This window comes from Maylandia zebra, linkage group LG3 (genome assembly GCF_041146795.1).
Source record: "Maylandia zebra isolate NMK-2024a linkage group LG3, Mzebra_GT3a, whole genome shotgun sequence".
In the NCBI taxonomy this organism is placed as follows: Eukaryota; Metazoa; Chordata; class Actinopteri; order Cichliformes; family Cichlidae; genus Maylandia; species Maylandia zebra.
Genome location: NC_135169.1, coordinates 45,510,181 through 45,525,612, shown reverse-complemented (window position 1 = coordinate 45,525,612; position 15,432 = coordinate 45,510,181). Strand labels below are relative to the sequence as shown.

Below are 15,432 nucleotides of genomic sequence, written 5' to 3'. Positions count from 1 at the left end.
GATAAAATAAATTACAAATGTTGTATTGTTCGATACATATGCGTACCGAACCGAAAGCACTGTATCGAACGGTTCAATATCGATACGAATATCGTTGCACCCCTAGTATTTAGGTATAAGAGAGCCATGTCTGCTTTGAGAGATCAGTTATTGTGATGGATTGTAGTTGTTGAACTTGGATGATGAAATCATCTACTTTCTGCAGGGTTAATGATCACCTTCTTTGATTTCTCAAGTGCATTGAAAAATGATTCAGCTGCTGCTAGTGAGAAAAAACTACAGTAATGTCAGTAAACACCACCTCATGGATCACTGACTGCCTGACAGACTGACCACAGTATGTGAGACTGGGCCGAGCTCCCTTTCTGATTTAGTGATGTGCAGCAGGAGCTCCACAGGTGGACAGTTCTGTCCTGGACTTTATACACTCAGACATTCAGTACAAGTCTGAGTCAAGACACCTGGATGTATTAGTGATGGCAGGAGGAGGAGTGTGAAGCGCTGGTGGATGATTTTGTGATGTGATCTGGAAACAATCATCAGCTGGGGAGAAGTACAAGTACCTGGTACATGTAGTACATGGAAAACAGGCTGAACTGGAAGATCAATACAGAGGCTGGATACAAAGGAAATGAACAGACTTTTATCAAGTAGCGAGAGCCTTCAACATGTGCAATGCTGTTTCTGTAAGGCAGAATAAATATGTTGATCATTATTAAATCATTTAGAAGAGAGAGACTTAATGTTTAATGCTTGGTAAAAAGTAAATGGCCTGTATTTGTACCCAGAAAGGGTCATCTGGGGAAAAGGAGGATCGCATTTGTCGGCCGCAGTTGTCGGAGCCTGTGTGTACTTGTGTGTGCTTGTAAACGCGACAATGGCAGAGGAGCGCGGCTAAAAAACTTTTAAATATTACTTTTTCTGGGTCACAAAATAAACTTTTAAGATATTTTCAGGCGAGGATGTAGCTGTGTAATGCTCAAATATGTACTTAATTTATCAAAACATCACATATTTGCAAAAATGCTCCGACGTTTTTGGAGACATCTATTTTTTTTAATGCTTTGAGGCAGCTTTTGAACATCTGTGGCATCTATTAATGTCAAATCTAGCCTTTCTTTAACAACATAAGCAAACTGCTTTTGTATTTAACCACTTTTCTGTTTAATTACATTTTAAATAATAATAATAACAATAGTATTTATTTTGTTAAAAAAATGTGTTTAAAAACAGGTTTTGTTGTGAAAGCTATAATCCAGATTAGTGGCCTGTTAAATGGATAAAGTCTAGATTGGCTTTATACTTGAGAATAGCTTGTCCTCCTAAAGAATTAAGTTAAATTCCAGAGTTGAATCGTAAGAAACATTATGTTACATATAAACCCTGCCATATGTTAGATCTGGTCATTTTGCTTATTAGAAACTTTATATATTGGAAGTTAACTTTTAACAAGCATGTAATGATTATATTTAAATTAGGTGGTCTTTTTTTAAAACACATACATTTTTAGGCCTAAACTGACAGTGCCAATACCACACATTCAGACACAGTAGTAGATGGTGTTTTTAATACTATATGTGTTAGTTTAATTTGGTTGTATGTGGTCTACATTGACCTTCTGTCTTGTAAGTTATTATGACTGCACAGCCATTAAGGATCAAATCAGGTTCTAAAAAATGTTCTGTTTTTTCTCCCTCTGCTTGCTTCTTACTGTCTTTGAGTTTCGGGACCAGTACTCCTGCTGTTGGACAGAAAGACATCAACTCAGTGGTAAGTGTTTTGGTTTTCCAATATATTAGCAATTGTCATTGACATTTATCGTAATCAGGCTGAACTTTAATCATACTTTAGATCAGCCTGTTTTACTTATTGTTTTATTTGTGCTTTGGTTTGAGGAAGTTGTTTCTTCACTAATCTTTTCCTGTCTTCTGTTATTAGACTTGAGATATGACTGCACTATGCTGTTGCTGTTGACTCCAGTTAATTCTACAAGACATACTGTGTAAGTAAACAAACAACAACAGTTTGGTCTGCATTTCTTGAAAGATCACATCCCCCAAACTTAGTTTAGAGGGTCTACACTGTATTTAGTGAAGTCTGCAGGTTTTCTAACAGCAAACTTTGTTTTGTGCCCAAATCATTTTGCACATCATTAGAATAAAAGTTATTAGCCATGTTTGCATAACCCTTTTTAAAATGATGCTTTCATGACATTATTGTATGTTGGGTGGTGGTCACGGCTATCCAGACTGACAAGTGGGACATTGAATGTCACCTCCCCGGTGGGGAGGGAGCCTGAGATTGTCTAAGTTTGAGTCTGTTCTATACCAAATGCAGGGTAAAAAAAATCTTTTAAGAAAGCAATTAAGTTCATGTTCCAAAAAATATGATTGTTTGCTTGCAGGACACCAGGAGAGATGAGTCCTCCATCACAGATGGTGTGGTCAGTGAAGATGGTTGCCTGCAGGTTCAAGCTCATTGCATCTCCAACCCACATCCACTGCCACTGTACTTAAGGGAAGTTAAAGACTTTCTCCTACATTTGGATCACCTCGATCCATGATAGTCATTCAGGCAGTAATGCCTGGACTGGAAACAAGCCATCCTTAAAATAATACAACATTCCAGCTCCTGTGTTGGAATGGAAAACAAATGTGTTGTTTAAATTAGAGAGTGCACTTGTGACAGAAAAATAAATATTTTATTTTGATTATATAAGTAATGTATGTACAAAACAAACTTGTGGTAGGTCTAAACTTATTTTCTTAATAATTAAATCTGAGACTTTGTTTCATTGTAAGATTATAACAGTGATGGCAATATAATTGTTTGTTGTTCAAGAGAACAGTGTCCAGTATGTTGGCTGTTATACTTTTTTGCATTTGAAAATAAAAGTTGGGCTGATTTTAACATCACTACAAAGTGTTGTTAATTATTTTTAATCATATTCAGGTTACCACAAATTGTTTTTTCATTTGTTGAACTTGAAATGTTTGTTAGTAGGTAAACAATTAGTATTGTACAGTCAGAAATATCAAGTTATTCTTAATACTGCAGACTTGCAATGAACAAGTTGTATGGGCAGAAATCTGTGCCATCAGAAACTGAATTTGAATAAGTTAAATTTGAATTTGAATTGCTCAGATTGAATCTGAATTGTAACTTGAATAAATGCTTTTGAAAACTGAATTTGAATTAGTCTAATTTGAAATTGAATTTATGGTTTGAAAATGATCATCACTAAATTGAAATTGAATTTTATATTTTGAAAATGAATTGATTTGCTTTGAAACTGCATTTTATCCTTTAAAAATTCAGCTCTCGAATAATTTCAGTTTCAGTTATACAATTCAATTTCAGTTCCAAAATTCAGTTTTTTGGAACTTACATCCGGTTCCGGTTCAAGCGCAGATTAATAGAACTACGTTTTACTAGCGGACCGAAAGTGTTACCGACGGGAATCTACAGCGTCTTGAGCTGAGTTAAGACTTCAGAAGTCATTTGTCATGTCGAATGACCAGCGGATGAACTCTCAAGTTGGTAATAAATGTATTACATGTATAAGAACAAGCGTCATGTTAACTAATGATAGCCGTAAGGTAACTTTTATGCTTATTGTAGCTGTTAGCTAAAAACGCTAATTTAGCGTAGTTTAACCTGAATTCAGCTTTGACAACAAATATGATCGACTGTTTCTAGTAGAATTCCAAAGTTGTCATCTTGGACCCTCTCAGAGTACCCCCTCTGTATGCTTGCAGAGACCCCTACAGTAGGGAAACATGCAAAACCATCTGTCCTCTCTGTCCTCTCTGTCCAAAATGTCCATCTCTGTCCATCCTCGAAGATGCCAATGTTCACATTTTGGACAGAGAGGACAGATGGTTTGAAAGAGGAGTGAAAGAAGCCATCTATGTCCACTGTGAGCGACCATCTTTGAACAGAGGCGGGGGTTTACGACACCAACTCTCTGCCATCTATAATCCAGTTTTGAGATCCCTTCCCAGACGCCTTAACGCCCACTCACATCCTGGGCCATCTGATCTCAGGAATTCGCATGATAAGGTGGGGCCAGGTTTCACAATGAACTCACCCGAAACTCTGACTGGTTGGGACCCACACCCAGTTTCACACCTTGGCTCAGGCGATTAGAGGATCATCAGGGGGTCCTTTTGTCCCTCTGTGGGGGGAAACTCCCACTAGGTTTATATCTGGGACTCTCCACCATTTGACCTTAGAACTGAAGAAGCTTCTCGGATGAGAGGTGAAACGTCTTCAAGTAACTTAAAGAAGTCCAGACGGTTTTCTTTGCAAGCTCCTTTGACTACGATGACCTGGATGACTGAGAACCTACACAGACAGGTACAGTGATATTTATTAACAGCATGTAGAAGTGTTACTTCTGATGCATAGAAATCCCACAGTGGAAATATTATTATCATCATTTCCAAGAGTGTAATAATTTTAATTGGAATGAAAAGAAAAGCAGAAGATCGATACCAAAATATGCAGTATCGCACATCACTACCCACAATGCATTGCGGCCTGCCGTCAATCCCGAAGCGCGCTAATTTTGAAATTACACACCACGTGATTACGTTGTGCAGCTGAGTCACGTGACCGCACAGCAACAAATCGCTGCAGATCTGGGTAAAGGGGGCGGAGCAAAGTGTATGCGCTGGAGAGGACTCGAGCAGAGAGAGCTGCTTTTTCGTGAAACGGGAGTAAAGTAGTAAACCTACAGGATCATATACAACTACCTACTTTTCAATCGATATCTGCACCGCTGTCTCTTGGATTGTAGCTGGATCTGTTAACTGTGTTTGGAAAGGCTTCTAGCTTAATCACAGAGTTCTCTTGTTTGTGGGCTCATCTAAAGGTAAGCACGGAGCTAACTTTGATGTGGTTTTAGTTTATGTTTTTCTCTGGTGAGAATAATAGATTGCTTACTATACATTGACGTCAGGGAGACTGTAGAGTTTGTGATTGCTTGCAATATTATAATATGGCGGTTGCTAGGAGGTAAGAATACATATAGCAAAAATAATCTTGGAATATGAACAAAAGGATGGAGTGCAGGGGAGGAGAACAACCAACCCCCACCCCAGGACATGAAGCCACGGGTACAAGCCTGGGGGAGGGCAATCAGCCTTTAGTGGACAATTATGTTATGAAAAATGACATATTAACTACTACAAAACACTGACCATTGTGGGAATGCTTGGAGCAGACTAACATGTGAGCTGGAGTGTTCTGCGACGTTATATTTGTCTTCGAATGGTGTGAAATGTGAAAGCCTGCATGCCATAGTTTGCCCTAGTGCAGGCCCGGCCCTAACCAATCTGGCGCCCTAGGCAAGATTTTAGGTGGCGCCCCCCTACATCGGCAGTATAGTGTATGTACTCACAAGAAACCGAATAGCTTTGTCTTTGACCTTTTTTTTTTTACTTAAAGAAAGCAAATTCACAATCAGAATAATTAACAAGATAAAAAATATATGAATAAATAAATGAATACAAAAAATGAATATATGAAATACAATAAATTTTACATACATAAACACAATAAAACGTGTCAACAAGTTGGATAAAATAAATCAAAAATACAATATAAATAAGGCACTGCACAAAACAAGATATTAAATAAACCAGTATGACTTTAACAACTATATTACAAAAAAGGGGATCCTACAGAGTTCTCTAGTTGTGCTTTTTAATACTGCATTAACTAGAATGACTTACAAATTACTGTACACCACCCCCTCATCAACCTCACATGACCTGCTACAGCCTTACTCTCCTAGTCTTTCTTGCAGCAAAGTCATCTACAACATCATCATATGACAACTGATTTGAGACCACATGATTTATGCTTATGATGGAAAGTCCACTGAGACATTCTTGCATCATAGTATATCTCAGGTAGGTTTTAATGAGTTTGAGCTTAGAGAAGCTTCTTTCAGCAGCAGCCACTGTAACAGGAAGAGTGGCAAAGATTCTCAGAGCAACCCACATGTTGGGGTAAATTTCTGCCAGCTTCTTCTCATGCAGGAAGGTCAAGAGTTCCATGTTTGTCATGTTCTTTGATGGCAATGGTGGGAAATTCTGCATTTCCATTGCAAGTTCTGTGCCATTAATGTCCGGCTGGCTGTCATGGGTCAGAGTAGTACTCAGTGTTTGGCACTGCTGTAGCAGCTCTTCTTTTTGTAAGTTGTGGAAATTGAGGAGTACTCCAAACTTGTCATTCACCTCTCCAAGGTTCTGAAATCTCTCATCAAGTGAAGAGATGGCTGTATCCACTACCACATTAAAAAATGTGGTTTCCATTTTTTTAAGTGCATCTTGTATGGGCTCATCTGGAGACTCATAACCGAAGTGCCTTTTGGTGGTTCTCAATCGCTTTTGTTTGAGTTCAGCCTCCACATTCATTTCTTCACACATCTCCTTTGCCGTTGTCTGTGCATCAGAAAATCCAGTGTTTCTGTAGCTGGTGAGGGAATCTTTGGTTTTCTTCAGCAAGTCGACAGCCACATCTAGCTGCATGGAGGGCGACTGCATGAGTTTACTCACATACTGGATCTTGCTGAGAATGTCATACCAGATGGCTGTACAAATGCAAAAACGATAGGATCCAATCTCCTCAGCCAAAGACTGGGCTTCAACTCTGACCACAGGGTCTGTAGCTGTTTCCCTCACCTCCAGAAGAGCCTCTCTGACTTGCCGAGCCTGATATCTGACTTCCTCAATGCTTTTTATCCTGCTTTCCCATCTGGTCTCAGCCCATGATTTCAAGGTGGTTTTCACATGTTTCAAGAGAACACCCCACCTATGGGTGGAGGCTGAGAAGAGCTTGAATAATTTTGCTAAATGCCCAAAGTAGCCAAGGGCATCTGGTGAGCTTTTTGCAGCATCAGCTACTACCAGATTTAAAGTGTGGGCACCACATGGGACCAAAAAAGCTCTTGAGTTTAGCTGAAGCAACCTTGCCTGAACACCTTTATTTTTTCCCTTCATGTTGGCCCCATTGTCATAGGACTGTCCTCTGCAGTCTTCAAAAGGAATGTTAAGCTCCTCTATCCGTTTTAGCATGAGAGTTGACAAATGATCTCCTGTTGATTCCTCTGCAACAAGAAAGCCCAGGAAATGCTCTTTAACTTGTGGTATGCCTTCTTGTGACACTATCCTGACTATGACAGAGAGCTGTTCCTTATGACTCGGATCAGGTGTGCAATCTAAAATGATGGAGAAATACTTTGATGTTTTGATATCTTCCACAATGCGTTTTATTATTCTTGAACTGATGGTGTCAATCAGTTCATTTTGGATTGTTTTTCCCAGATAATGTATGTGACTGCCAGCTCCACTTTCTACTCTACTGACATGCTGCTTCATCACTGGATCAAATTTGGCCATAAGCTCCACTTCTTTCAGAAAATTGCCATTGTCTGGTTTATTTAATGTGTCTGTGGACCCCCTGAAAGCCATGTTTCTTTCAGCTAAGGACTGAATTATTGCCACCAAACGATGTAGAACTTCACGCCACCTTTTTCTCTCAGCCTCAGCAAGTGCCATCTCTTGTTTATCTATTGTGAGTCCTTTCGCAAAACAGACCTCCAAGTCCTTCCATGTTGCCATGTGAGCATTATGCTCCTGGCTATCCTCATGGATAGGGATGGGTATCGTTTAGGTTTTATCCGATACCGGTGCCAAACCGGTACTTTTGAAACGGTGCCGGTGCTTAAATGGTGCTCAAACCGGTGCTTAAAGAATGGAGAACACAAAATTGGTCCAAAAACCTCTCATGTTCAGCTGTTTTTTGTAAAAAGATAACAATGTTAGCCTTTTCTGCAGCTATGGGGCATATATGGTATCACTCTTGGCTGGAAGCAGTGCTTAAACAATGGAAAAAACACAAACTTTGTCCAAAAACCTCTCATGTTTAGCTGTTTTCCACTTTTTCTTTGGTCATTTTAGCCTTTTTGGCAAGGGTGAAGGGAGTATCTGCCATCAAACAAGAGGACAGCCGCATGTAGCTATGATGATGTTTGCTAGTTCACCTTACATGCATTAATGTAATAACGTGGTTAGCCTACTCAAAGTAAATTACACACGAACAACATTAAACTACTCACGCAGAGAAGAACGGCTGCTGCTGCCGTCATCATTTCTGCTACACTGGCAGGGCTAGGGGCCAGGACTGTCCTCTTCGGGTTTTTGGGGGATATTGCTCCGGGTCCGATAACTGGCAACCCACCCGTAGTAGATGTGCACGGTGTGAGGTCTCGCAGCAAGCTATCAAGTACGGCGCATTTCTCGGCTTTAAAAAAACCCGCTAGGCATTTTTAATCTGTAGCTCTGCTCTAAAAGAACGTACATACCTGGCCCCGCCTACTATCCTCGGAAACGTAAAATGATTGGCTAGAATCTAAAGTGTATCACAGCTCAGGAAAAAAAAGCACCGAAATGTGCGCTGCTTTTCGGTCTGGTTACTACTAGAGATGGCACGATACCACTTTTTTATGTCCGATACCGATACCGATATCATAAATTTGGATATCTGCCGATACCGATATGAATCCGATATAATGTTTTTTAATCAACAAAACTGTTTTTTAAAATATCTTGCTGCATTTTGCAAGTCTGCAAGTTCATACTCAAGTTTAAAACAACAACTACACTAAAGCTATTCTGTTATACCTGTATACAAAAAAAATATTTCATAGTTCAGCAATACTGATCAATCTAATAAACTTAAACCTACACCATCCTCACTATTCTGGTATTTTAAAGAGTACTTAGCGTAAATATTAAGCAACCTAACTAATAGGGTTCCAACTCCCAGCAACAACAAAAATAAATAAATAAAAAATAGGGAACCACCCCTCACACTCCACCTTATGATGCTTAATCGACGTAATCAACCTTAATTTGATGAAGTGTGGAAAAAAATGCACAGAAATCAATTATTTTTCAAGAAATATTAAATAGATTCAACATCTTTCTTCAACAAAATTGCAGACTGCACAGATGGTACCTTCCCAAAGTAAAAAGTACTATAGCTTACTAGGGTATATATATTAGACTTAATAGTCACTATATACAGTAATTGACTTCTATTCATTTTACATCAAATTAAAACTTTGGGTGTCAGATAATTATTTATTAAAAGCTCGACATTTTAAATGAGAATAAGAAAGAAAAGTATGTCTTTGTGCCCCCTTTTCCCTGTTCATGCCCTATCGGCCCCCCTGGCTAAACTTTGCTAGATCCGCCCCTGCACAGTTACCAGCGTCAGCTACGTAGAAAAAGATCCTCGAGTAGAAAGTAATATTAAATAAATTCTAACAACAGCTTATCAAGCTTAAACGTGCTGCTGTTGTTCAGCCACTGGTTTCCTCTTTCTGGTGCAAAGTGGGCCAAAAGCAAACTAGAGACACGGACTCGTGACAGAAAAGCCGATCAGCTGATCGTTAAGCAGTTTCACGATTGAAGTAGCAGCCGGAGAGAGAGAGGCAGTCGCTTGTTAAGATTAACGCAGGAATGCTTTACAAACATTCAGAGATGGACTTACACACTTGCTTTACTTCTCTCGGGATAACTTTGTCGGAGATGAAATGCTGGGTTGCTAGCGAAGCTCCACATGCTATCCAGACCACCGACAGGTCCCGCATGCCACAGCCGCTCTATCACGTGACCACACTGCTCCGCCGTGCTAACGTTCTGAGGTGAGTTACGGCGTGTTGCAAGTTTTGTGAGGTGCTTTCGTGATATTTAATGGATCGGATTACATTTTTTATTTTTCTCCGATATCCGATCCAGTAATTTAGGTCAGTATCGGACCGATACTGATACGTAATATCGGATCGGTCCATCTCTAGTTACTACCGTACCGGACACCGGTACCCATCCCTACTCATGGACCTTGAGCAAGTGGCTTGCATTTTTCCAGTCCTTCAGACCTTCCCTACTCAGTTTGTAATCTCTCTTGGAAAACATTTTGCAGCAGAAGCAGTGCAAGCTATCCTCTTTTTTCGAATACATAAGCCAGGTTCTTCTCACCTTTTCCCCATTGATTAAGAGTCTGTTAAAATAATCATGCTGACACCTTCGCCCGTCTTTCTGTTTCGGGAATGTGAAGTCACTATCAATTACAAATGGACCTCTGTGAACTAACTCTGTTCGTACCTTTTCAGTTAAAGCAGAAGGCCAGTCAGCAGGGTCTATTGGTGCAGCAGGAAGACCGCTTGATGCTGCTGCATCACTGCTGGGTTGTGCTGCTGAGGTGGAGGCAACAGGAACACCGCTTGATGCTGCTGCATCATGGCTGGGTTGTGCTGCTGATGCTGCAAAACTGGTGGGTTGTGCTGCTGAGGTGGAGGCAACAGGAAGACCGCTTGATGCTGCTGCATCATGGCTGGGTTGTGCTGCTGATGCTGCATCACTGGTGGGTTGTGCTGCTGAAGTGGAGGCAGCAGCGGTAGATGTGGTAGATGGCCCAGGGGTGGGATTTAGAAACTTCAACAGTGCATCTGAAGAGAGGAGTATGTGACACCACTGAGTATTAAAGTCTAATAATAAAAACATATGATTCCAGGAATAAAATGAAATGATATAATATAAATGAAAAACCAAAGAGATATATGTATGATGTTAACTGATATGCAAATTAGATTAGATTCAATTTATTGCCATCATTACAGTAAAATGCTGAATAGCAGAATGCAAAGTAACAGTATAATATCATATGAGAATGTTATGTTATGATTATCTTTGACCGAATCACAGCAGTGCTCATATTAAAAAACAGCATTCCCTCTCATGTGATATTGCTTAATTAACATTAATGATGTGCACTTTAACAACTAGACTTACAACTATAATATATACAGGGGTGGAAAAGTGACTATTACCTGCAGGGTAAACGTTAGCTAACCAGAAGGCAATAACAATGTAAACAAAAAAACACCTGCTTAAAAGATGAATACAAATGAGGAATGGTGGGAAAGGTGGGAGTACTGTAATTACTTAACGTTACATTATTATTTTCCATAACAATTTAGCCCCCTCCACAATATTAACTGACGTTAAAACAGTTAACTAGCTATTTATTGATTAGCAATTAGCGAATCATGTAACATTAGCTTAATGCTAAAAATTTAGGTTACTATCACATTCAGACAAATAATTTCATGTAGGCTAACGTTACCTACCTCTGTCTTTTTCTTGTTTCTCCTCCTCTTCTTTTCTCTTTTTTTTTCTTCCCTGGGCACCTGACAGTTTTGGCCTTTTTGACATCTTGTGTTGATTTTTTGATGTGGTGACGTCCAAAAGGAACCATGATACGGGAAGGGAGGGGGCGCACCGTGCGGGGGGGCGGGGGGGGGGGGGGGGTGTAATGTTGTAACAAATAGCTCCATGCCCTCCTGGGTTTTAATTGCACCTTAGAACACACATGCATCAACACTACAATGAGCGGGTGGAGGGAGGTTTGGAGTCTTCTCTCACCCCCGTTCTCTGCGGCCTGCTAGAGCGGGGGGGCTAGGAGGAGTTGGCCGTCCGACTGCGGTCTGGGGTGTGGGGCCTCCCTGCTGCTGCGGAGTCGGGGCGGTCTGCCTCTCCCCACCGCAGGGAAAAGGGTAACACCACCTGGGTCTGGGTGCAATCCCCCCCTCCAGGGGCAAGGGTACCTAGACCCGGTTTGTAGAGTACGCTTGGGGAGTGTGATCGTGTGTACAGCGTCTCTATGTCTGTCTCCACGTCGGTTGAGTGTGGAGTAAGTGCATATGAGAGCATGAAGGTGGGAATGGATGTTTGTGTCTGTGTGTGCCTGTATGTCTGTGTCTATATGTCAGGTTGGGTATCAGTCGCCACCTCTCTGGGGACATCTCAGGCCCTCCAAGGTTTGGAGGCCTATCTCCACCCACCACAACTTCCCCTGCCGGTGGCGGACTCCCTCAGGTGTCGGTGCGTTGGTGGTTCTTTGTGTCTGGGGGTGGGCGTCCGGGTACACACCGGCTCACTCCTTGGCGGCCGCTTATTGGGGCTCGCTCGGGCCACTTCGGAGGTGGGGTGCCCCCGGCCTCTCGGCCTGGTGTTTATCAGCGGCTTGTACATGCATGTACATGCAGTGCTGCCGTCTTCCGTTTCAGTCAGTTATTACGCTCTTTAATCCTACTACGTATCTCTGCGTCTTTCGGGCTTTTACAAAGCTTCAAAAAAAGAAAAAAATATATATTTTAGGGGTGCAACGATACACAAAATTCACAATTCGGTTCGATATTTTTTCGATAGAAAAAAATGTTCATGCCTTTTTAATTTGTCATTTATTAAAATTATAAATATATATTTTAACTCAAAAGTACAGTTTTTAAATTTAATGTTGCCGAAACAACAAAGTAATAAAAAAATAAATCTATCTGATCGAGAAATCACTCATCTTTGGAAAAGAGAGTTTATTACAGAGAAATGTCTCTTTCCAAAATAAAAGCTATACTATACGCTTCTTCTGGGCTATACTCTCAGCAGCATATTAAACATATCAGGTCCCCATAAGGAGAATCATGTGCTAATGACTCGGGTAAAGTTTGTAGTAGGGCTGGGCGATATGACCCAAAATTCATATCTCGATATTTTTTAGCTGGATGGCGATATAAGATATATATCTCGATATATTTTTTTAAAGCCATAAAGTAAGAACAAAAAGAGAGTTCTTAGTCAAAGCTGTGTCCCAGATGTCACACAGGCACTTTTATTAACATAGAGCAGATGTACATAAAATTTACTCAAAACTAAATTATGAGCATTTATTAAATAATAATGCTCCATAAATAAAAGAAAACAATGTTGTTTTTGTGCATAACAAAAAGCTCACAATTGTGCAGTCAAAATGTAAACTAAAAGACGCTGAGCACAATAACAAAGACAGATTTCACAGCTGCTCTGTTCCCAACTTGTACTGCGTGACTGACAGCCTGGAGTTTGAAATCCGCTTCGCAACCACGTCTCTTAACTAGAGATGGCACGATACCACTTTTTTATGTCCGATACCGATACCGATATCATAAATTTGGATATCTGCCGATACCGATATGAATCCGATATAGTGTTTTTTAATCAACAAAACTGTTTTTTAAAATATCTTGCTGCATTTTGCAAGTCTGCAAGTTCATACTCAAGTTTAAAACAACAACTACACTAAAGCTATTCTGTTATACCTGTATACAAAAAAAATATTTCATAGTTCAGCAATACTGATCAATCTAATAAACTTAGACCTACACCATCCTCCCTATTCTGGTATTTTAAAGAGCAACCAACTCCCAGCAACAACAAAAATAAATAAATAAAAAATAGGGAACCACCCCTCACGCGCCACCTCATGATGCTTAATCGACGTAATCAACCTTAATTTGATGCAGTGTGAAAAAAAATGCACAGAAATCAATTATTTTTCAAGAAATATTAAATAGATTCAACATCTTTCTTCAACAAAATTGCAGACTGCACAGATGGTACCTTCCCAAAGGAAAAAGTACTATAGCTTACTAGGGTATATATATTAGACTTAATAGTCACTATATACAGTAATTGACTTCTATTCATTTTACATCAAATTAAAACTTTGTGTGTCAGATAATTATTTATTAAAAGCTAGACATTTTAAATGAGAATAAGAAAGAAAAGTATGTCTTTGTGCCCCCACGGGGCGATCGTGGCTCAAGAGTTGGGAGTTCGCCTTGTAATCGGAAGGTTGCCGGTTCGAGCCCCGGCTTGGACAGTCTTGGTTGTTGTGTCCTTGGGCAAGACACTTCACCCGTTGCCTACTGGTGGTGGTCAGAGGGCCCGGTGGCGCCAGTGTCCGGCAGCCTCGCCTCTGTCAGTGCGCCCCAGGGTGGCTGTGGCTACAATGTAGCTTGCCATCACCAGTGTGTGAATGTGTGTGAATGGGTGGATGACTGGATATGTAAAGCGCTTTGGGGTCCTTAGGGACTAGTAAAGCGCTATATAAATACAGGCCATTTACCATTTACCTTTTCCCAGTTAATGCCCTATCGGCCCCCCTGGCTAAACTTTGCTAGATCCGCCCCTGCACAGTTACCAGCGTCAGCTACGTAGAAAAAGATCCTGGTGTAGAAAGTAATATTAAATAAATTCTAACAACAGCTTATCAAGCTTAAACGTGCTGCTGTTGTTCAGCCACTGGTTTCCTCTTTCTGGTGCAAAGTGGGCCAAAAACAAAGACGAACTCGCGACAGAAAAGCCGATCAGCTGATCATTTAAGCAGTTTCACGATTGAAGTAGCAGCCGGAGAGCGAGAGGCAGTCGCTCGTTAAGATTAACGCAGGAATGCTTTACAAACATTCAGAGATGGACTTACACACTTGCTTTACTTCTCTCGGGATAACTTTGTCGGAGATGAAATGCCGGGTTGCTAGCGAAGCTCCACATGCTATCCAGACCACCGACAGGTCCCGCATGCCACAGCCGCTCTATCACGTGACCACACTGCTCCGCCGTGCTAACGTTCTGAGGTGAGTTACGGCGTGTTGCAAGTTTTGTGAGGTGCTTTCGTGATATTTAATGGATCGGATTACATTTTTTATTTTTCTCCGATATCCGATCCAGTAATTTAGGTCAGTATCGGACCGATACCGATACGTAATATCGGATCGGTCCATCTCTAGTTACTACCGTACCGGACACCGGTACCCATCCCTACTCATGGACCTTGAGCAAGTGGCTTGCATTTTTCCAGTCCTTCAGACCTTCCCTACTCAGTTTGTAATCTCTCTTGGAAAACACTTGCAAACGCGCGTATGCACAAAATGCAACACAAAAACTCACGCGCGTGGTTTTATTCGCGTGTCAAACGCGCCAGACGCGCTACACTGACGCGAGTTTCACGCGTTTTGGCATTTTCGCGGGACCCGCAATCGCGTGTCATCGCACCTTTCCATTGACTTTACATGTAAACCTGACGCTCTATTCGCGTCCATCGCGTTCGGTGTGAACACACCGCAAGTCATACAGAACAGATATCAGAGCCTTAAACAGGCTGACTTCTGCTAAATGGGTCAAACTGGGCAGAAAGTAAACAAACACATAACATCCTTATAGAATATGATGTAACACTATAGATCAACTTAGCTCAGAATATATAAAGCATATAAACAATTACAGCAATATGATGCAACAAACACAGCAGTGCTACTAATCCAAAATACTCAAAGCTTCATAGAACTGAAACAAACATTTATTTTTAGCTCCATTCTGCTGCTGATACATACTTTAGGTTTCTGAATATTAAACTTGTTGCTGCCTTTCATAGTGTGTAACTTGAAGGCCCTGAGTACTTTCTCCCACACTGAAAACACTGGGATGATAACATTATTTGAACATTACCTAATAAGACTGATTTAGGACAGACAGTTATGTT

General features: G+C 40.7%; 1 protein-coding gene and 1 long non-coding RNA gene across 2 annotated transcripts in view; both read left to right on the top strand.

The window, feature by feature from the left end:
- Positions 1 to 670: 670 nt before the first annotated feature.
- Positions 671 to 3,189, top strand: LOC105940729 (uncharacterized). The gene is made up of 3 exons (XR_003022315.2): positions 671 to 1,770; positions 1,939 to 2,002; positions 2,405 to 3,189. It is a non-coding gene; the product is annotated as an uncharacterized LOC105940729 (long non-coding RNA).
- Positions 3,190 to 4,678: 1,489 nt separating this feature from the next.
- The window catches only part of LOC112433649 (uncharacterized), a 26,200-nt gene continuing 15,446 nt past the window's right edge, over positions 4,679 to 15,432 (top strand). The window contains exon 1 of the mRNA XM_076881935.1: positions 4,679 to 4,876. The gene's annotated coding sequence lies outside the window, so the exon portion shown is untranslated. The remainder of the gene's footprint in view (positions 4,877 to 15,432) is intronic.